At 32.4% G+C, this 22,516-nt stretch overlaps 19 non-coding genes across 19 annotated transcripts; all 19 read right to left on the minus strand.

Moving 5' to 3' along the window:
• Positions 1 to 110: 110 nt before the first annotated feature.
• On the minus strand, positions 111 to 181 carry TRNAG-CCC (transfer RNA glycine (anticodon CCC)). Its single transcript has one exon. It is a non-coding gene; the product is annotated as a tRNA-Gly (tRNA).
• Positions 182 to 1,146: 965 nt separating this feature from the next.
• TRNAG-CCC (transfer RNA glycine (anticodon CCC)) lies at positions 1,147 to 1,217 on the minus strand. Its single transcript has one exon. It is a non-coding gene; the product is annotated as a tRNA-Gly (tRNA).
• A 450-nt stretch (positions 1,218 to 1,667) lies between these two features.
• TRNAG-CCC (transfer RNA glycine (anticodon CCC)) lies at positions 1,668 to 1,738 on the minus strand. The gene has a single exon. It is a non-coding gene; the product is annotated as a tRNA-Gly (tRNA).
• Positions 1,739 to 2,188: 450 nt separating this feature from the next.
• TRNAG-CCC (transfer RNA glycine (anticodon CCC)) lies at positions 2,189 to 2,259 on the minus strand. Its single transcript has one exon. It is a non-coding gene; the product is annotated as a tRNA-Gly (tRNA).
• A 964-nt stretch (positions 2,260 to 3,223) lies between these two features.
• Positions 3,224 to 3,294, minus strand: TRNAG-CCC (transfer RNA glycine (anticodon CCC)). Its single transcript has one exon. It is a non-coding gene; the product is annotated as a tRNA-Gly (tRNA).
• Positions 3,295 to 3,746: 452 nt separating this feature from the next.
• Positions 3,747 to 3,817, minus strand: TRNAG-CCC (transfer RNA glycine (anticodon CCC)). Its single transcript has one exon. It is a non-coding gene; the product is annotated as a tRNA-Gly (tRNA).
• A 5,121-nt stretch (positions 3,818 to 8,938) lies between these two features.
• Positions 8,939 to 9,009, minus strand: TRNAG-CCC (transfer RNA glycine (anticodon CCC)). Its single transcript has one exon. It is a non-coding gene; the product is annotated as a tRNA-Gly (tRNA).
• Positions 9,010 to 9,974: 965 nt separating this feature from the next.
• On the minus strand, positions 9,975 to 10,045 carry TRNAG-CCC (transfer RNA glycine (anticodon CCC)). Its single transcript has one exon. It is a non-coding gene; the product is annotated as a tRNA-Gly (tRNA).
• Positions 10,046 to 10,495: 450 nt separating this feature from the next.
• On the minus strand, positions 10,496 to 10,566 carry TRNAG-CCC (transfer RNA glycine (anticodon CCC)). The gene has a single exon. It is a non-coding gene; the product is annotated as a tRNA-Gly (tRNA).
• Positions 10,567 to 11,531: 965 nt separating this feature from the next.
• On the minus strand, positions 11,532 to 11,602 carry TRNAG-CCC (transfer RNA glycine (anticodon CCC)). Its single transcript has one exon. It is a non-coding gene; the product is annotated as a tRNA-Gly (tRNA).
• A 450-nt stretch (positions 11,603 to 12,052) lies between these two features.
• TRNAG-CCC (transfer RNA glycine (anticodon CCC)) lies at positions 12,053 to 12,123 on the minus strand. Its single transcript has one exon. It is a non-coding gene; the product is annotated as a tRNA-Gly (tRNA).
• Positions 12,124 to 13,088: 965 nt separating this feature from the next.
• Positions 13,089 to 13,159, minus strand: TRNAG-CCC (transfer RNA glycine (anticodon CCC)). Its single transcript has one exon. It is a non-coding gene; the product is annotated as a tRNA-Gly (tRNA).
• Positions 13,160 to 14,645: 1,486 nt separating this feature from the next.
• On the minus strand, positions 14,646 to 14,716 carry TRNAG-CCC (transfer RNA glycine (anticodon CCC)). Its single transcript has one exon. It is a non-coding gene; the product is annotated as a tRNA-Gly (tRNA).
• Positions 14,717 to 16,202: 1,486 nt separating this feature from the next.
• TRNAG-CCC (transfer RNA glycine (anticodon CCC)) lies at positions 16,203 to 16,273 on the minus strand. Its single transcript has one exon. It is a non-coding gene; the product is annotated as a tRNA-Gly (tRNA).
• A 450-nt stretch (positions 16,274 to 16,723) lies between these two features.
• Positions 16,724 to 16,794, minus strand: TRNAG-CCC (transfer RNA glycine (anticodon CCC)). The gene has a single exon. It is a non-coding gene; the product is annotated as a tRNA-Gly (tRNA).
• Positions 16,795 to 17,759: 965 nt separating this feature from the next.
• On the minus strand, positions 17,760 to 17,830 carry TRNAG-CCC (transfer RNA glycine (anticodon CCC)). Its single transcript has one exon. It is a non-coding gene; the product is annotated as a tRNA-Gly (tRNA).
• Positions 17,831 to 18,280: 450 nt separating this feature from the next.
• TRNAW-CCA (transfer RNA tryptophan (anticodon CCA)) lies at positions 18,281 to 18,351 on the minus strand. The gene has a single exon. It is a non-coding gene; the product is annotated as a tRNA-Trp (tRNA).
• A 965-nt stretch (positions 18,352 to 19,316) lies between these two features.
• TRNAW-CCA (transfer RNA tryptophan (anticodon CCA)) lies at positions 19,317 to 19,387 on the minus strand. The gene has a single exon. It is a non-coding gene; the product is annotated as a tRNA-Trp (tRNA).
• A 2,528-nt stretch (positions 19,388 to 21,915) lies between these two features.
• On the minus strand, positions 21,916 to 21,986 carry TRNAG-CCC (transfer RNA glycine (anticodon CCC)). The gene has a single exon. It is a non-coding gene; the product is annotated as a tRNA-Gly (tRNA).
• Positions 21,987 to 22,516: the final 530 nt, after the last annotated feature.

Genomic DNA, 22,516 nt, shown 5'->3' on the forward strand with positions numbered 1-22,516 from the left:
GAGACATCTTAGAGGCTCATCTTTGAGAAATGCAATATTGTAATGTTTGTAGTGAGATTCAATATATATTAATTTGAAAAATGTCATAGGATTCAAAAAACAAATTTTTATGCGCTAGCCGGGACTCGAACCCGGGTCGCAAGAATGGGAATCTTGCATGATACCCCTACACTACTAGCGCTCTTTAGAAACCTTTAATTCACACAACAAATGACTAACAATCAATTGATAATCTTTAGTCAAAAATGTTCAATTTGGCTATGATTTTCAAGTGAAATTGTTCTATTTGCACTGTAGTATAGATTTCCCAAGATAAGAAGTACATACATTTGCTCCATGGATGTATTTTTAGTTAAAGGAAGATTATGCTAAAGAGTTTGTGGAGCAAATATAAATAATTCGGAAATGTTATTGCCTTTACAATAGCAGCTTTGGGACTGTAGTGTTTGTGTCAGTAGCACAATTTTTTTACCTGTGGAGAGGAAGTGTTACTTCTATGCTTTTTAAGAATTTGGTGAATAGAGACATCTTGGATGCTAATCTCTGAGAAATGCAATATTGCAGTGTTTTTAGTGAGATTCAATATATATTAATTTGAAACATTTCATAGGATTCAAAAGACACATTATGCACTAGCCGGGTCTCAAACCAAGGTCGCACGAATGATAATCTTGCATGATACCCCTACACTAGCACATTCTTAAAGAACTACATTCACATAAAAGAAGTCTTGCAATCAATTGTTAATCTCTAGTGAAAATTGTGCAATGTGACTGTGTTTTTCAAGTGAAGCTGAACTATCTCCACTGCCTTATAAGTTTCCCACAATAAGAAATACATATATTTACTCTTTGGATGTATTTTTTTTCAAGGAAAGATTTGATAATGACATTGTGGAGCAGATGTAAAAAATTAAGAAATATAATTGACTTCACAATTAAAGCTTTAATTCTTTAGTGTTTGTATCACTGGTACATTTTTTTTACCTGTGGAGAGAAAATGTTACCTCTATGCTTTTTAAGAATTTTGTGAATTGAGACATCTTCAAGGACTATCTCTGAGAAAAGCAATAAAGCTATGTTTTTTATACAGATTAATTATATATTAATTTAACAGATTTTATAGAATTCAAAAGACACACTTTTATGTGCTAGCTGGGACTCGAACCCAGGTCGCAAGAATGGGAATCTTGCATGATACCCCTACACTACTAGCGCTTTTTAGCTACCTATAATTCACACAACAAATGACTAACAATCAATTGATGATCTTTAGTCAAAAATGTTCAATTTGGCTATGATTTTCAAGTGAAATTGTACTATTTGCATTGTTGTATAGATTTCCCAAGATAAGAAATACATATCTTTGCTCCATGGGTGTATTTTTAGTTCAAGGAAGATTGTGCTAAAGAGTTTGTGGAACAAACATAAATAATTCGGAAATGTAATTGCCTTTACAATAGCAGCTTTGGGTTTTTAGTGTTTGTGTCAGTAGCACATTTTTTTTACCTGTGGAGAGGAAATGTTACTATTATGCTTTTTAAGAATTTGGTGAATAGAGACATCTTTGAGGCTCATCTTTGAGAAATGCAATATTGTAATGTTTTTAATGAGATTCAATATATATTAATTTGAAAAATGTCCTAGGATTCAAAAAACACATTTTCATGCGCTAGCCGGGACTCGAACCCGGGTCGCAAGAATGGGAATCTTGCATGATACCCCTACACTACTAGCGCTCTTTAGAAACCTTTAATTCACACAACAAATGACTAACAATCAATTGATGATCTTTAGTCAAAAATGTTCAATTTGGCTATGATTTTCAAGTGAAATTGTACTATTTGCACTGTTGTATAGATTTCCCAAGATAAGAAATACATATCTTTGCTCCATGGATGTATTTTTAGTTCAAGGAAGATTGTGCTAAAGAGTTTGTGGAACAAATATAAATAATTCGGAAATGTAATTGCCTTTACAATAGCAGCATTGGGTCTTTAGTGTTTGTGTCAGTAGCACATTTTTTTTACCTGTGGAGAGGAAATGTTACTATTATGCTTTTTAAGAATTTGGTGAAAAGAGACATCTTGGAGGCTCATCTTTGAGAACTGCAATATTGTAATGTTTTTAGTGAGATTAAATATATATTATTTTGAAAAATGTCATAGGATTCAAAAAACACATTTTCATGCACTAGCCGGGACTCTAACCCGGGTCACAAGAATGGGAATCTTGCATGATACCCCTACACTACTAGCGCTCTTCTGAAACTTTTAATTCACATAACAAATGACTAACAATCAGTTGATAATCTTTAGTCAAAAATGTGCAATTTGGCTATGATTTTCAAGTGAAATTGTACTATTTGCACTGTAGTGTAGATTTCCCAAGATAAGAAGTACATACATTTTCTCCATGGATGTATTTTTAGTTCAAGGAAGATTGTGCTAAAGAGTTTGTGGAGCAAGTATAAATAATTCGGAAATGTTATTGCCTTTACAATAGCAGCATTGGGACTTTAGTGTTTGTGCCAGTAGCACAATTTTTTTACCTGTGGAGAGGAAGTGTTACTTCTATGCTTTTTAAGAATTTGGTGAATAGAGACATCTTGGATGCTAATCTCTGAGAAATGCAATATTGCAGTGTTTTTAGTGAGATTCAATATATATTAATTTGAAACATTTCATAGGATTCAAAAGACACATTATGCACTAGCCAGGTCTCAAACCAAGGTCGCACGAATGATAATCTTGCATGATACCCCTACACTAGCACATTCTTAAAGAACTACATTCACATAAAAGATGTCTTGCAATCAATTGTTAATCTCTAGTGAAAATTGTGCAATGTGACTGTGTTTTTCAAGAGAAGTTGAACTATCTCCACTGCCTTATAAGTTTCCCACAATAAGAAATACATATATTTACTCTTTGGATGTATTTTTTTTCAAGGAAAGATTTGATAATGACATTGTGGAGCAGATGTAAAAAATTAAGAAATATAATTGACTTCACAATTAAAGCTTTAACTCTTTAGTGTTTGTATCACTTGTACATTTTTTTACCTGTGGAGAGAAAATGTTACCTCTATGCTTTTTAAGAATTTTGTGAATTGAGACATCTTCAAGGACTATCTCTGAGAAAAGCAATAAAGCTATGTTTTTTATACATATTAATTATATATTAATTTAACAGATTTTATAGAATTCAAAAGACACACTTTTATGTGCTAGCTGGGACTCGAACCCAGGTCGCAAGAATGGGAATCTTGCATGATACCCCTACACTACTAGCGCTTTTTAGCTACCTATAATTCACACAACAAATGACTAACAATCAATTGATGATCTTTAGTCAAAAATGTTCAATTTGGCTATGATTTTCAAGTGAAATTGTACTATTTGCACTGTTGTATAGATTTCCCAAGATAAGAAATACATATCTTTGCTCCATGGATGTATTTTTACTTCAAGGAAGATTGTGCTAAAGAGTTTGTGGAACAAATGTAGTTAATTCGGAAATGTAATTGCCTTTACAATAGAAGCTTTGGGTCTTTAGTGTTTGTGTCCGTAGCACTTTTTTTTTTCACCTGTGGAGAGGAAATGTTACTATTATGCTTTTCAAGAATTTGGAGAATAGAGACATCTTAGAGGCTCATCTTTGAGAAATGCAATATTGTAATGTTTTTAGTGAGATTCAATATATATTAATTTGAAAAATGTCATAGGATTCAAAAAACACATTTTTATGCGCTAGCCGGGACTCGAACCCGGGTCGCAAGAATGGGAATCTTGCATGATACCCCTACAGTACTAGCGCTCTTTAGAAACCTTTAATTCACACAACAAATGACTAACAATCAATTGATAATCTTTAGTCAAAAATGTTCAATTTGGCTATGATTTTCAAGTGAAATTGTTCTATTTGCACTGTAGTATAGATTTCCCAAGATAAGAAGTACATACATTTGCTCCATGGATGTATTTTTAGTTAAAGGAAGATTATGCTAAAGAGTTTTTGGAGCAAATATAAATAATTCGGAAATGTAATTGCCTTTACAATAGCAGCTTTGGGACTGTAGTGTTTGTGTCAGTAGCACAATTTTTTTACCTGTGGAGAGGAAGTGTTACTTCTATGCTTTTTAAGAATTTGGTGAATAGAGACATCTTGGATGCTAATCTCTGAGAAATGCAATATTGCAGTGTTTTTAGTGAGATTCAATATATATTAATTTGAAACATTTCATAGGATTCAAAAGACACATTATGCACTAGCCGGGTCTCAAACCAAGGTCGCACGAATGATAATCTTGCATGATACCCCTACACTAGCACATTCTTAAAGAACTACATTCACATAAAAGAAGTCTTGCAATCAATTGTTAATCTCTAGTGAAAATTGTGCAATGTGACTGTGTTTTTCAAGAGAAGCTGAACTATCTCCACTGCCTTATAAGTTTCCCACAATAAGAAATACATATATTTACTCTTTGGATGTATTTTTTTTCAAGGAAAGATTTGATAATGACATTGTGGAGCAGATGTAAAAAATTAAGAAATATAATTGACTTCACAATTAAAGCTTTAACTCTTTAGTGTTTGTATCACTGGTACATTTTTTTTACCTGTGGAGAGAAAATGTTACCTCTATGCTTTTTAAGAATTTTGTGAATTGAGACATCTTCAAGGACTATCTCTGAGAAAAGCAATAAAGATATGTTTTTTATACAGATTAATTATATATTAATTTAACAGATTTTAAAGAATTCAAAAGACACACTTTTATGTGCTAGCTGAGACTCGAACCCAGGTTGCAAGAATGGGAATATTGCATGATACCCCTACACTACTAGCGCTTTTTAGCTACCTATAATTCACACAACAAATGACTAACAAGCAATTGATGATCTTTAGTCAAAAATGTTCAATTTGGCTATGATTTTCAAGTGAAATTGTACTATTTGCATTGTTGTATAGATTTCCCAAGATAAGAAATACATATCTTTGCTCCATGGATGTATTTTTAGTTCAAGGAAGATTGTGCTAAAGAGTTTGTGGAACAAACATAAATAATTCGGAAATGTAATTGCCTTTACAATAGCAGCTTTGGGTTTTTAGTGTTTGTGTCAGTAGCACATTTTTTTTACCTGTGGAGAGGAAATGTTACTATTATGCTTTTTAAGAATTTGGTGAATAGAGACATCTTTGAGGCTCATCTTTGAGAAATGCAATATTGTAATGTTTTTAATGAGATTCAATATATATTAATTTGAAAAATGTCCTAGGATTCAAAAAACACATTTTCATGCGCTAGCCGGGACTCGAACCCGGGTCGCAAAAATGGGAATCTTGCATGATACCCATACACTACTAGCGCTCTTTAGAAACCTTTAATTCACACAACAAATGACTAACAATCAATTGATAATCTTTAGTCAAAAATGTTCAATTTGGCTATGATTTTCAAGTGAAATTGTTCTATTTGCACTGTAGTATAGATTTCCCAAGATAAGAAGTACATACATTTGCTCCATGGATGTATTTTTAGTTCAAGGAAGATTGTGCTAAAGAGTTTTTGGAGCAAATATAAATAATTCGGAAATGTAATTGCCTTTACAATAGCAGCTTTGGGACTTTAGTGTTTGTGTCAGTAGCACAATTTTTTTACCTGTGAGGAGGAAGTGTTACTTCTATGCTTTTTAAGAATTTGGTGAATAGAGACATCTTGGATGCTAATCTCTGAGAAATGCAATATTGCAGTGTTTTTAGTGAGATTCAATATATATTAATTTGAAACATTTCATAGGATTCAAAAGACTCATTATGCACTAGCCGGGTCTCAAACCAAGGTCGTACGAATGATAATCTTGCATGATACCCCTACACTAGCACATTCTTAAAGAACTACATTCACATAAAAGAAGTCTTGCAATCAATTGTTAATCTCTAGTGAAAATTGTGCAATGTGACTGTGTTTTTCAAGTGAAGTTGTACTATCTCCACTGCCTTATAAGTTTCCCACAATAAGAAATACATATATTTACTCTTTGGATGTATTTTTTTTCAAGGAAAGATTTGATAATGACATTGTGGAACAGATTTAAAAAATTAAGAATTATAATTGACTTCACAATTAAAGCTTAACTCTTTAGTGTTTGTATCACTGGTACATTTTTTTTTACCTGTGGAGAGAAAATGTTACCTCTATGCTTTTTAAGAATTTTGTGAATTGAGACATCTTCAAGGACTATCTCTGAGAAAAGCAATAAAGCTATGTTTTTTATACAGATTAATTATATATTAATTTAACAGATTTTATAGAATTCAAAAGACACACTTTTATGTGCTAGCTGGGACTCGAACCCAGGTCGCAAGAATGGGAATCTTGCATGTTACCCCTACTTTAATAGCGCTTTTTAGCTACCTATAATTCACACAACAAATGACTAACAATCAATTGATGATCTTTAGTCAAAAATGTTCAATTTGGCTATGATTTTCAAGTGAAATTGTACTTTTTGCACTGTTGTATAGATTTCCCAAGATAAGAAATACATATCTTTGCTCCATGGATGTATTTTTAGTTCAAGGAAGATTGTGCTAAAGAGTTTTTGGAACAAATGTAGTTAATTCGGAAATGTAATTGCCTTTACAATAGCAGCTTTGGGTCTTTAGTGTTTGTGTCCGTAGCACTTTTTTTTTACCTGTGGAGAGGAAATGTTACTATAATGCTTTTTAAGAATTTGGTGAATAGAGACATCTTGGAGACTCATCTTTGATAAATGAAATATTGTAATGTTTTTAGTGAGATTCAATATATATTAATTTGAAAAATGTCATAGGATTAAAAAAACACATTTTCATGCGCTAACCGGGACTCGAAGCCGTGTCGCAAGAATGGGAATCTTGCATGATACCCCTACACTACTAGCGCTTTTTAGCTACCTATAATTCACACAACAAATGACTAACAATCAATTGATGATCTTTAGTCAAAAATGTTCAATTTGGCTATGATTTTCAAGTGAAATTGTACTATTTGCACTGTTGTATAGATTTCCCAAGATAAGAAATACATATCTTTGCTCCATGGATGTATTTTTAGTTCAAGGAAGATTGTGCTAAAGAGTTTGTGGAACAAATATAAATAATTCGGAAATGTAATTGCCTTTACAATAGCAGCTTTGGGTCTTTAGTGTTTGTGTCAGTAGCACATTTTTTTTACCTGTGGAGAGGAAGTGTTACTTCTATGCTTTTTAAGAATTTGGTGAATAGAGACATCTTGGATGCTAATCTCTGAGAAATGCAATATTGCAGTGTTTTTAGTGAGATTCAATATATATTAATTTGAAACATTTCATAGGATTCAAAAGACACATTATGCACTAGCCAGGTCTCAAACCAAGGTCGCACGAATGATAATCTTGCATGATACCCCTACACTAGCACATTCTTAAAGAACTACATTCACATAAAAGATGTCTTGCAATCAATTGTTAATCTCTAGTGAAAATTGTGCAATGTGACTGTGTTTTTCAAGTGAAGTTGTACTATCTCCACTGCCTTATAAGTTTCCCACAATAAGAAATACATATATTTACTCTTTGGATGTATTTTTTTTCAAGGAAAGATTTGATAATGACATTGTGGAGCAGATGTAAAAAATTAAGAAATATAATTGACTTCACAATTAAAGCTTTAACTCTTTAGTGTTTGTATCACTGGTACATTTTTTTTACCTGTGGAGAGAAAATGTTACCTCTATGCTTTTTAAGAATTTTGTGAATTGAGACATCTTCAAGGACTATCTCTGAGAAAAGCAATAAAGATATGTTTTTTATACATATTAATTATATATTAATTTAACAGATTTTATAGAATTCAAAAGACACACTTTTATGTGCTAGCTGGGACTCGAACCCAGGTCGCAAGAATGGGAATCTTGCATGTTACCCCTACTTTAATAGCGCTTTCTAGCTACCTATAATTCACACAACAAATGACTAACAATCAATTGATGATCTTTAGTCAAAAATGTTCAATTTGGCTATGATTTTCAAGTGAAATTGTACTATTTGCACTGTTGTATAGATTTCCCAAGATAAGAAATACATATCTTTGCTCCATGGATGTATTTTTAGTTCAAGGAAGATTGTGCTAAAGAGTTTTTGGAACAAATGTAGTTAATTCGGAAATGTAATTGCCTTTACAATAGCAGCTTTGGGTCTTTAGTGTTTGTGTCCGTAGCACTTTTTTTTTACCTGTGGAGAGGAAATGTTACTATAATGCTTTTTAAGAATTTGGTGAATAGAGACATCTTGGAGACTCATCTTTGATAAATGCAATATTGTAATGTTTTTAGTGAGATTCAATATATATTAATTTGAAAAATGTCATAGGATTAAAAAAACACATTTTCATGCGCTAACCGGGACTCGAAGCCGGGTCGCAAGAATGGGAATGTTGCATGATACCCCTACACTACTAGCGCTTTTTAGCTACCTATAATTCACACAACAAATGACTAACAATCAATTGATGATCTTTAGTCAAAAATGTTCAATTTGGCTATGATTTTCAAGTGAAATTGTACTATTTGCACTGTTGTATAGATTTCCCAAGATAAGAAATACATATCTTTGCTCCATGGATGTATTTTTAGTTCAAGGAAGATTGTGCTAAAGAGTTTGTGGAACAAATATAAATAATTCGGAAATGTAATTGCCTTTACAATAGCAGCTTTGGGTCTTTAGTGTTTGTGTCAGTAGCACATTTTTTTTACCTGTGGAGAGGAAATGTTACTATTATGCTTTTTAAGAATTTGGTGAATAGAGACATCTTGGAGGCTCATCTTTGAGAAATGCAATATTGTAATGTTTTTAGTGAGATTCAATATATATTATTTTGAAAAATGTCATAGGATTCAAAAAACACATTTTCATGCACTAGCCGGGACTCTAACCCGGGTCACAAGAATGGGAATCTTGCATGATACCCCTACACTACTAGCGCTCTTCAGAAACTTTTAATTCACATAACAAATGACTAACAATCAGTTGATAATCTTTAGTCAAAAATGTGCAATTTGGCTATGATTTTCAAGTGAAATTGTACTATTTGCACTGTAGTATAGATTTCCCAAGATAAGAAGTACATACATTTTCTCCATGGATGTATTTTTAGTTCAAGGAAGATTGTGCTAAAGAGTTTGTGGAGCAAATATAAATAATTCGGAAATGTTATTGCCTTTACAATAGCAGCTTTGGGACTTTAGTGTTTGTGCCAGTAGCACAATTTTTTTACCTGTGGAGAGGAAGTGTTACTTCTATGCTTTTTAAGAATTTGGTGAATAGAGACATCTTGGATGCTAATCTCTGAGAAATGCAATATTGCAGTGTTTTTAGTGAGATTCAATATATATTAATTTGAAACATTTCATAGGATTCAAAAGACACATTATGCACTAGCCAGGTCTCAAACCAAGGTCGCACGAATGATAATCTTGCATGATACCCCTACACTAGCACATTCTTAAAGAACTACATTCACATAAAAGATGTCTTGCAATCAATTGTTAATCTCTAGTGAAAATTGTGCAATGTGACTGTGTTTTTCAAGTGAAGTTGTACTATCTCCACTGCCTTATAAGTTTCCCACAATAAGAAATACATATATTAACTCTTTGGATGTATTTTTTTTCAAGGAAAGATTTGATAATGACATTGTGGAGCAGATGTAAAAAATTAAGAAATATAATTGACTTCACAATTAAAGCTTTAACTCTTTAGTGTTTGTATCACTGGTACATTTTTTTTACCTGTGGAGAGAAAATGTTACCTCTATGCTTTTTAAGAATTTTGTGAATTGAGACATCTTCAAGGACTATCTCTGAGAAAAGCAATAAAGATATGTTTTTTATACATATTAATTATATATTAATTTAACAGATTTTATAGAATTCAAAAGACACACTTTTATGTGCTAGCTGGGACTCGAACCCAGGTCGCAAGAATGGGAATCTTGCATGATACCCCTACACTACTAGCGCTTTTTAGCTACCTATAATTCACACAACAAATGACTAACAATCAATTGATGATCTTTAGTCAAAAATGTTCAATTTGGCTATGATTTTCAAGTGAAATTGTACTATTTGCACTGTTGTATAGATTTCCCAAGATAAGAAATACATATCTTTGCTCCATGGATGTATATTTACTTCAAGGAAGATTGTGCTAAAGAGTTTGTGGAACAAATGTAGTTAATTCGGAAATGTAATTGCCTTTACGATAGAAGCTTTGGGTCTTTAGTGTTTGTGTCCGTAGCACTTTTTTTTTACCTGTGGAGAGGAAAGGTTACTATTATGCTTTTCAAGAATTTGGAGAATAGAGACATCTTAGAGGCTCATCTTTGAGAAATGCAATATTGTAATGTTTTTAGTGAGATTCAATATATATTAATTTGAAAAATGTCATAGGATTCAAAAAACACATTTTTATGCGCTAGCCGGGACTCGAACCCGGGTCGCAAGAACGGGAATCTTGCATGATACCCCTACACTACTAGCGCTCTTTAGAAACCTTTAATTCACACAACAAATGACAAACAATCAATTGATAATCTTTAGTCAAAAATGTTCAATTTGGCTATGATTTTCAAGTGAAATTGTTCTATTTGCACTGTAGTATAGATTTCCCAAGATAAGAAGTACATACATTTGCTCCATGGATGTATTTTTAGTTAAAGGAAGATTATGCTAAAGAGTTTTTGGAGCAAATATAAATAATTCGGAAATGTAATTGCCTTTACAATAGCAGCTTTGGGACTGTAGTGTTTGTGTCAGTAGCACAATTTTTTTACCTGTGGAGAGGAAGTGTTACTTCTATGCTTTTTAAGAATTTGGTGAATAGAGACATCTTGGATGCTAATCTCTGAGAAATGCAATATTGCAGTGTTTTTAGTGAGATTCAATATATATTAATTTGAAACATTTCATAGGATTCATAAGACACATTATGCACTAGCCGGGTCTCAAACCAAGGTCGCACGAATGATAATCTTGCATGATACCCCTACACTAGCACATTCTTAAAGAACTACATTCACATAAAAGAAGTCTTGCAATCAATTGTTAATCTCTAGTGAAAATTGTGCAATGTGACTGTGTTTTTCAAGTGAAGCTGAACTATCTCCACTGCCTTATAAGTTTCCCACAATAAGAAATACATATATTTACTCTTTGGATGTATTTTTTTTCAAGGAAAGATTTGATAATGACATTGTGGAGCAGATGTAAAAAATTAAGAAATATAATTGACTTCACAATTAAAGCTTTAACTCTTTAGTGTTTGTATCACTGGTACATTTTTTTTACCTGTGGAGAGAAAATGTTACCTCTATGCTTTTTAAGAATTTTGTGAATTGAGACATCTTCAAGGACTATCTCTGAGAAAAGCAATAAAGCTATGTTTTTTATACAGATTAATTATATATTAATTTAACAGATTTTATAGAATTCAAAAGACACACTCTTATGTGCTAGCTGGGACTCGAACCCAGGTCGCAAGAATGGGAATCTTGCATGATACCCCTACACTACTAGCGCTTTTTAGCTACCTATAATTCACACAACAAATGACTAACAATCAATTGATGATCTTTAGTCAAAAATTTTCAATTTGGCTATGATTTTCAAGTGAAATTGTTCTATTTGCATTGTTGTATAGATTTCCCAAGATAAGAAATACATATCTTTGCTCCATGGATGTATTTTTAGTTCAAGGAAGATTGTGCTAAAGAGTTTGTGGAACAAACATAAATAATTCGGAAATGTAATTGCCTTTACAATAGCAGCTTTGGGTTTTTAGTGTTTGTGTCAGTAGCACATTTTTTTTACCTGTGGAGAGGAAATGTTACTATTATGCTTTTTAAGAATTTGGTGAATAGAGACATCTTTGAGGCTCATCTTTGAGAAATGCAATATTGTAATGTTTTTAATGAGATTCAATATATATTAATTTGAAAAATGTCCTAGGATTCAAAAAACACATTTTCATGCGCTAGCCGGGACTCGAACCCGGGTCGCAAGAATGGGAATCTTGCATGATACCCCTACACTACTAGCACTCTTTAGAAACCTTTAATTCACACAACAAATGACTAACAATCAATTGATAATCTTTAGTCAAAAATGTTCAATTTGGCTATGATTTTCAAGTGAAATTGTTCTATTTGCACTGTAGTATAGATTTCCCAAGATAAGAAGTACATACATTTGCTCCATGGATGTATTTTTAGTTCAAGGAAGATTGTGCTAAAGAGTTTTTGGAGCAAATATAAATAATTCGGAAATGTAATTGCCTTTACAATAGCAGCTTTGGGACTTTAGTGTTTGTGTCAGTAGCACAATTTTTTTACCTGTGGAGAGGAAGTGTTACTTCTATGCTTTTTAAGAATTTGGTGAATAGAGACATCTTGGATGCTAATCTCTGAGAAATGCAATATTGCAGTGTTTTTAGTGAGATTCAATATATATTAATTTGAAACATTTCATAGGATTCAAAAGACACATTATGCACTAGCCAGGTCTCAAACCAAGGTCGCACGAATGATAATCTTGCATGATACCCTTACACTAGCACATTCTTAAAGAACTACATTCACATAAAAGAAGTCTTACAATCAATTGTTAATCTCTAGTGAAAATTGTGCAATGTGATTGTGTTTTTCAAGTGAAGTTGTACTATCTCCACTGCCTTATAAGTTTCCCACAATAAGAAATACATATATTTAATCTTTGGATGCATTTTTTTTCAAGGAAAGATTTGATAATGACATTGTGGAGCAGATGTAAAAAATTAAGAAATATAATTGACTTCACAATTAAAGCTTTAACTCTTTAGTGTCTGTATCACTGGTACATTTTTTTTACCTGTGTAGAGAAAATGTTACCTCTATGCTTTTTAAGAATTTTGTGAATTGAGACATCTTCAAGGACTATCTCTGAGAAAAGCAATAAAGCTATGTTTTTTATACAGATTAATTATATATTAATTTAACAGATTTTATAGAATTCAAAAGACACACTTTTATGCGCTAGCTGGGACTCGAACCCAGGTCGCAAGAATGGGAATCTTGCATGATACCCCTACACTACTAGCGCTTTTTAGCTACCTATAATTCACACAACAAATGACTAACAATCAATTGATGATCTTTAGTCAAAAATGTTCAATTTGGCTATGATTTTCAAGTGAAATTGTACTATTTGCACTGTTGTATAGATTTCCCAAGATAAGAAATACATATCTTTGCTCCATGGATGTATTTTTAGTTCAAGGAAGATTGTGCTAAAGAGTTTTTGGAACAAATGTAGTTAATTCGGAAATGTAATTGCCTTTACAATAGCAGCTTTGGGTCTTTAGTGTTTGTGTCCATAGCACTATTTTTTTACCTGTGGAGAGGAAATGTTACTATTATGCTTTTTAAGAATTTGGTGAATAGAGACATCTTGGAGGCTCATCTTTGAGTAATGCAATATTGTAATGTTTTTAGTGAGATTCAATATATATTCATTTGAAAAATGTCATAGGATTCAAAAAACACATTTTCATGCGCTAGCCGGGACTCTAACCGGGTCACAAGAATGGGAATCTTGCTTGATACCCCTACACTACTAGCGCTCTTTAGAAACTTTTAATTCACATAACAAATGACTAACAATCAATTGATGATCTTTAGTCAAAAATGTTCAATTTGGCTATGATTTTCAAGTGAAATTGTACTATTTGCACTGTTGTATAGATTTCCCAAGATAAGAAGTACATACATTTTCTCCATGGATGTATTTTTAGTTCAAGGAGGATTGTGCTAAAGAGTTAGTGGAGAAAATACAAATAATTCGGAAATGTTATTGCCTTTACAATAGCAGCTTTGGGACTTTAGTGTTTGTGCCAGTAGCACAATTTTTTTACCTGTGGAGAGGAAGTGTTACTTCTATGCTTTTTAAGAATTTGGTGAATAGAGACATCTTGGATGCTAATCTCTGAGAAATGCAATATTGCAGTGTTTTTAGTGAGATTCAATATATATTAATTTGAAACATTTCATAGGATTCAAAAGACACATTATGCACTAGCCGGGTCTCAAACCAAGGTCGCACGAATGATAATCTTGCATGATACCCCTACACTAGCACATTCTTAAAGAACTACATTCACATAAAAGAAGTCTTGCAATCAATTGTTAATCTCTAGTGAAAATTGTGCAATGTGACTGTGTTTTTCAAGTGAAGTTGTACTATCTCCACTGCCTTATAAGTTTCCCACAATAAGAAATACATATATTTACTCTTTGGATGTATTTTTTTTCAAGGAAAGATTTGATAATGACATTGTGGAGCAGATTTAAAAAATTAAGAAATATAATTGACTTCACAATTAAAGCTTTAACTCTTTAGTGTTTGTATCACTGGTACATTTTTTTTTACCTGTGGAGAGAAAATGTTACCTCTATGCTTTTTAAGAATTTTGTGAATTGAGACATCTTCAAGGACTATCTCTGAGAAAAGCAATAAAGCTATGTTTTTAATACAGATTAATTATATATTAATTTAACAGATTTTATAGAATTCAAAAGACACACTTTTATGTGCTAGCTGGGACTCGAACCCAGGTCGCAAAAATGGGAATCTTGCATGATACCCCTACACTACTAGCGCTTTTTAGCTACCTATAATTCACACAACAAATGACTAACAATCAATTGATGATCTTTAGTCAAAAATGTTCAATTTGGCTATGATTTTCAAGTGAAATTGTACTATTTGCACTGTTGTATAGATTTCCCAAGATAAGAAATACATATCTTTGCTCCATGGATGTATATTTACTTCAAGGAAGATTGTGCTAAAGAGTTTGTGGAACAAATGTAGTTAATTCGGAAATGTAATTGCCTTTACAATAGCAGCTTTGGGTCTTTAGTGTTTGTGTCCATAGCACTATTTTTTTACCTGTGGAGAGGAAATGTTACTATTATGCTTTTTAAGAATTTGGTGAATAGAGACATCTTGGAGGCTCATCTTTGAGTAATGCAATATTGTAATGTTTTTAGTGAGATTCAATATATATTCATTTGAAAAATGTCATAGGATTCAAAAAACACATTTTCATGCGCTAGCCGGGACTCTAACCGGGTCACAAGAATGGGAATCTTGCTTGATACCCCTACACTACTAGCGCTCTTTAGAAACTTTTAATTCACATAACAAATGACTAACAATCAATTGATGATCTTTAGTCAAAAATGTTCAATTTGGCTATGATTTTCAAGTGAAATTGTACTATTTGCACTGTTGTATAGATTTCCCAAGATAAGAAGTACATACATTTTCTCCATGGATGTATTTTTAGTTCAAGGAGGATTGTGCTAAAGAGTTAGTGGAGAAAATACAAATAATTCGGAAATGTTATTGCCTTTACAATAGCAGCTTTGGGACTTTAGTGTTTGTGCCAGTAGCACAATTTTTTTACCTGTGGAGAGGAAGTGTTACTTCTATGCTTTTTAAGAATTTGGTGAATAGAGACATCTTGGATGCTAATCTCTGAGAAATGCAATATTGCAGTGTTTTTAGTGAGATTCAATATATATTAATTTGAAACATTTCATAGGATTCAAAAGACACATTATGCACTAGCCGGGTCTCAAACCAAGGTCGCACGAATGATAATCTTGCATGATACCCCTACACTAGCACATTCTTAAAGAACTACATTCACATAAAAGAAGTCTTGCAATCAATTGTTAATCTCTAGTGAAAATTGTGCAATGTGACTGTGTTTTTCAAGTGAAGTTGTACTATCTCCACTGCCTTATAAGTTTCCCACAATAAGAAATACATATATTTACTCTTTGGATGTATTTTTTTTCAAGGAAAGATTTGATAATGACATTGTGGAGCAGATTTAAAAAATTAAGAAATATAATTGACTTCACAATTAAAGCTTTAACTCTTTAGTGTTTGTATCACTGGTACATTTTTTTTTACCTGTGGAGAGAAAATGTTACCTCTATGCTTTTTAAGAATTTTGTGAATTGAGACATCTTCAAGGACTATCTCTGAGAAAAGCAATAAAGCTATGTTTTTAATACAGATTAATTATATATTAATTTAACAGATTTTATAGAATTCAAAAGACACACTTTTATGTGCTAGCTGGGACTCGAACCCAGGTCGCAAAAATGGGAATCTTGCATGATACCCCTACACTACTAGCGCTTTTTAGCTACCTATAATTCACACAACAAATGACTAACAATCAATTGATGATCTTTAGTCAAAAATGTTCAATTTGGCTATGATTTTCAAGTGAAATTGTACTATTTGCACTGTTGTATAGATTTCCCAAGATAAGAAATACATATCTTTGCTCCATGGATGTATATTTACTTCAAGGAAGATTGTGCTAAAGAGTTTGTGGAACAAATGTAGTTAATTCGGAAATGTAATTGCCTTTACAATAGAAGCTTTGGGTCTTTAGTGTTTGTGTCCGTAGCACTTTTTTTTTACCTGTGGAGAGGAAATGTTACTATTATGCTTTTCAAGAATTTGGAGAATAGAGACATCTTAGAGGCTCATCTTTGAGAAATGCAATATTGTAATGTTTGTAGTGAGATTCAATATATATTAATTTGAAAAATGTCATAGGATTCAAAAAACACATTTTTATGCGCTAGCCGGGACTCGAACCCGGGTCGCAAGAATGGGAATCTTGCATGATACCCCTACACTACTAGCGCTCTTTAGAAACCTTTAATTCACACAACAAATGACTAACAATCAATTGATAATCTTTAGTCAAAAATGTTCAATTTGGCTATGATTTTCAAGTGAAATTGTTCTATTTGCACTGTAGTATAGATTTCCCAAGATAAGAAGTACATACATTTGCTCCATGGATGTATTTTTAGTTAAAGGAAGATTATGCTAAAGAGTTTGTGGAGCAAATATAAATAATTCGGAAATGTTATTGCCTTTACAATAGCAGCTTTGGGACTGTAGTGTTTGTGTCAGTAGCACAATTTTTTTACCTGTGGAGAGGAAGTGTTACTTCTATGCTTTTTAAGAATTTGGTGAATAGAGACATCTTGGATGCTAATCTCTGAGAAATGCAATATTGCAGTGTTTTTAGTGAGATTCAATATATATTAATTTGAAACATTTCATAGGATTCAAAAGACACATTATGCACTAGCCGGGTCTCAAACCAAGGTCGCACGAATGATAATCTTGCATGATACCCCTACACTAGCACATTCTTAAAGAACTACATTCACATAAAAGAAGTCTTGCAATCAATTGTTAATCTCTAGTGAAAATTGTGCAATGTGACTGTGTTTTTCAAGTGAAGCTGAACTATCTCCACTGCCTTATAAGTTTCCCACAATAAGAAATACATATATTTACTCTTTGGATGTATTTTTTTTCAAGGAAAGATTTGATAATGACATTGTGGAGCAGATGTAAAATATTAAGAAATATAATTGACTTCACAATTAAAGCTTTAACTCTTTAGTGTTTGTATCACTGGTACATTTTTTTTACCTGTGGAGAGAAAATGTTACCTCTATGCTTTTTAAGAATTTTGTGAATTGAGACATCTTCAAGGACTATCTCTGAGAAAAGCAATAAAGCTATGTTTTTTATACAGATTAATTATATATTAATTTAACAGATTTTATAGAATTCAAAAGACACACTTTTATGTGCTAGCTGGGACTCGAACCCAGGTCGCAAGAATGGGAATCTTGCATGATACCCCTACACTACTAGCGCTTTTTAGCTACCTATAATTCACACAACAAATGACTAACAATCAATTGATGATCTTTAGTCAAAAATGTTCAATTTGGCTATGATTTTCAAGTGAAATTGTACTATTTGCATTGTTGTATAGATTTCCCAAGATAAGAAATACATATCTTTGCTCCATGGATGTATTTTTAGTTCAAGGAAGATTGTGCTAAAGAGTTTGTGGAACAAACATAAATAATTCGGAAATGTAATTGCCTTTACAATAGCAGCTTTGGGTTTTTAGTGTTTGTGTCAGTAGCACATTTTTTTTACCTGTGGAGAGGAAATGTTACTATTATGCTTTTTAAGAATTTGGTGAATAGAGACATCTTTGAGGCTCATCTTTGAGAAATGCAATATTGTAATGTTTTTAATGAGATTCAATATATATTAATTTGAAAAATGTCCTAGGATTCAAAAAACACATTTTCATGCGCTAGCCGGGACTCGAACCCGGGTCGCAAGAATTGGAATCTTGCATGATACCCCTACACTACTAGCGCTCTTTAGAAACCTTTAATTCACACAACAAATGACTAACAATCAATTGATAATCTTTAGTCAAAAATGTTCAATTTGGCTATGATTTTCAAGTGAAATTGTTCTATTTGCACTGTAGTATAGATTTCCCAAGATAAGAAGTACATACATTTGCTCCATGGATGTATTTTTAGTTCAAGGAAGATTGTGCTAAAGAGTTTTTGGAGCAAATATAAATAATTCGGAAATGTAATTGCCTTTACAATAGCAGCTTTGGGACTTTAGTGTTTGTGTCAGTAGCACAATTTTTTTACCTGTGGAGAGGAAGTGTTACTTCTATGCTTTTTAAGAATTTGGTGAATAGAGACATCTTGGATGCTAATCTCTGAGAAATGCAATATTGCAGTGTTTTTAGTGAGATTCAATATATATTAATTTGAAACATTTCATAGGGTTCAAAAGACACATTATGCACTAGCCAGGTCTCAAACCAAGGTCGCACGAATGATAATCTTGCATGATACCCCTACACTAGCACATTCTTAAAGAACTACATTCACATAAAAGAAGTCTTACAATCAATTGTTAATCTCTAGTGAAAATTGTGCAATGTGACTGTGTTTTTCAAGTGAAGTTGTACTATCTCCACTGCCTTATAAGTTTCCCACAATAAGAAATACATATATTTAATCTTTGGATGCATTTTTTTTCAAGGAAAGATTTGATAATGACATTGTGGAGCAGATGTAAAAAATTAAGAAATATAATTGACTTCACAATTAAAGCTTTAACTCTTTAGTGTCTGTATCACTGGTACATTTTTTTTACCTGTGTAGAGAAAATGTTACCTCTATGCTTTTTAACAATTTTGTGAATTGAGACATCTTCAAGGACTATCTCTGAGAAAAGCAATAAAGCTATGTTTTTTATACAGATTAATTATATATTAATTTAACAGATTTTATAGAATTCAAAAGACACACTTTTATGCGCTAGCTGGGACTTGAACCCAGGTCGCAAGAATTGGAATCTTGCATGATACCCCTACACTACTAGCGCTTTTTAGCTACCTATAATTCACACAACAAATGACTAACAATCAATTGATGATCTTTAGTCAAAAATGTTCAATTTGGCTATGATTTTCAAGTGAAATTGTACTATTTGCACTGTTGTATAGATTTCCCAAGATAAGAAATACATATCTTTGCTCCATGGATGTATTTTTAGTTCAAGGAAGATTGTGCTAAAGAGTTTTTGGAACAAATGTAGTTAATTCGGAAATGTAATTGCCTTTACAATAGCAGCTTTGGGTCTTTAGTGTTTGTGTCCATAGCACTTTTTTTTTTACCTGTGGAGAGGAAATGTTACTATTATGCTTTTTAAGAATTTGGTGAATAGAGACATCTTGGAGGCTCATCTTTGAGAAATGCAATATTGTAATGTTTTTAGTGAGATTCAATATATATTCATTTGAAAAATGTCATAGGATTCAAAAAACACATTTTCATGCGCTAGCCGGGACTCTAACCGGGTCACAAGAATGGGAATCTTGCTTGATACCCCTACACTACTAGCGCTCTTTAGAAACTTTTAATTCACATAACAAATGACTAACAATCAATTGATAATCTTTAGTCAAAAATGTGCAATTTGGCTATGATTTTCAAGTGAAATTGTACTATTTGCACTGTTGTATAGATTTCCCAAGATAAGAAGTACATACATTTTCTCCATGGATGTATTTTTAGTTCAAGGAGGATTGTGCTAAAGAGTTAGTGGAGCAAATATAAATAATTCGGAAATGTTATTGCCTTTACAATAGCAGCTTTGGGACTTTAGTGTTTGTGCCAGTAGCACAATTTTTTTACCTGTGGAGAGGAAGTGTTACTTCTATGCTTTTTAAGAATTTGGTAAATAGAGACATCTTGGATGCTAATCTCTGAGAAATGCAATATTGCAGTGTTTTTTGTGAGATTCAATATATATTAATTTGAAACATTTCATAGGATTCAAAAGACACATTATGCACTAGCCAGGTCTCAAACCAAGGTCGCACGAATGATAATCTTGCATGATACCCCTACACTAGCACATTCTTAAAGAACTACATTCACATAAAAGATGTCTTGCAATCAATTGTTAATCTCTAGTGAAAATTGTGCAATGTGACTGTGTTTTTCAAGTGAAGTTGTACTATCTCCACTGCCTTATAAGTTTCCCACAATAAGAAATACATATATTTACTCTTTGGATGTATTTTTTTTCAAGGAAAGATTTGATAATGACATTGTGGAGCTTATGTAAAAAATTAAGAAATATAATTGACTTCACAATTAAAGCTTTAATTCTTTAGTGTTTGTATCACTGGTACATTTTTTTTACCTGTGGAGAGAAAATGTTACCTCTATGCTTTTTAAGAATTTTGTGAATTGAGACATCTTCAAGGACTATCTCTGAGAAAAGCAATAAAGCTATGTTTTTTATACAGATTAATTATATATTAATTTAACAGATTTTATAGAATTCAAAAGACACACTTTTATGTGCTAGCTGGGACTCGAACCCAGGTCGCAAGAATGGGAATCTTGCATGTTACCCCTACTTTAATAGCGCTTTTTAGCTACCTATAATTCACACAACAAATGACTAACAATCAATTGATGATCTTTAGTCAAAAATGTTCAATTTGGCTATGATTTTCAAGTGAAATTGTACTATTTGCACTGTTGTATAGATTTCCCAAGATAAGAAATACATATCTTTGCTCCATGGATGTATTTTTAGTTCAAGGAAGATTGTGCTAAAGAGTTTTTGGAACAAATGTAGTTAATTCGGAAATGTAATTGCCTTTACAATAGCAGCTTTGGGTCTTTAGTGTTTGTGTCCGTAGCACTTTTTTTTTACCTGTGGAGAGGAAATGTTACTATAATGCTTTTTAAGAATTTGGTGAATAGAGACATCTTGGAGACTCATCTTTGATAAATGCAATATTGTAATGTTTTTAGTGAGATTCAATATATATTAATTTGAAAAATGTCATAGGATTCAAAAAACACATTTTCATGCGCTAACCGGGACTCGAAGCCGGGTCGCAAGAATGGGAATCTTGCATGATACCCCTACACTACTAGCGCTTTTTAGCTACCTATAATTCATACAACAAATGACTAACAATCAATTGATGATCTTTAGTCAAACATGTTCAATTTGGCTATGATTTTCAAGTGAAATTGTACTATTTGCACTGTTGTATAGATTTCCCAAGATAAGAAATACATATCTTTGCTCCATGGATGTATTTATAGTTAAAGGAAGATTGTGCTAAAGAGTTTGTGGAACAAATATAAATAATTCGGAAATGTAATTGCCTTTACAATAGCAGCTTTGGGTCTTTAGTGTTTGTGTCAGTAGCACATTTTTTTTACCTGTGGAGAGGAAATGTTACTATTATGCTTTTTAAGAATTTGGTGAATAGAGACATCTTGGAGGCTCATCTTTGAGAAATGCAATATTGTAATGTTTTTAGTGAGATTAAATATATATTATTTTGAAAAATGTCATAGGGTTCAAAAAACACATTTTCATGCACTAGCCGGGACTCTAACCCGGGTCACAAGAATGGGAATCTTGCATGATACCCCTACACTACTAGCGCTCTTCAGAAACTTTTAATTCACATAACAAATGACTAACAATCAGTTGATAATCTTTAGTCAAAAATGTGCAATTTGGCTATGATTTTCAAGTGAAATTGTACTATTTGCACTGTTGTATAGATTTCCCAAGATAAGAAGTACATACATTTTCTCCATGGATGTATTTTTAGTTCAAGGAAGATTGTGCTAAAGAGTTAGTGGAGCAAATATAAATAATTCAGAAATGTTATTGCCTTTACAATAGCAGCTTTGGGACTTTAGTGTTTGTGCCAGTAGCACAATTTTTTTTGCCTGTGGAGAGGAAGTGTTACTTCTATGCTTTTTAAAAATTTGGTGAATAGAGACATCTTGGATGCTAATCTCTGAGAAATGCAATATTGCAGTGTTTTTAGTGAGATTCAATATATATTAATTTGAAACATTTCATAGGATTCAAAAGACACTTTATGCACTAGCCGGGTCTCAAACCAAGGTCGCACGAATGATAATCTTGCATGATACCCCTACACTAGCACATTCTTAAAGAACT

The sequence above is a fragment of the Taudactylus pleione genome, unplaced genomic scaffold (genome assembly GCF_031769625.1).
Source record: "Taudactylus pleione unplaced genomic scaffold, aTauple2 ptg000497l, whole genome shotgun sequence".
NCBI classification, from domain to species: Eukaryota; Metazoa; Chordata; class Amphibia; order Anura; family Myobatrachidae; genus Taudactylus; species Taudactylus pleione.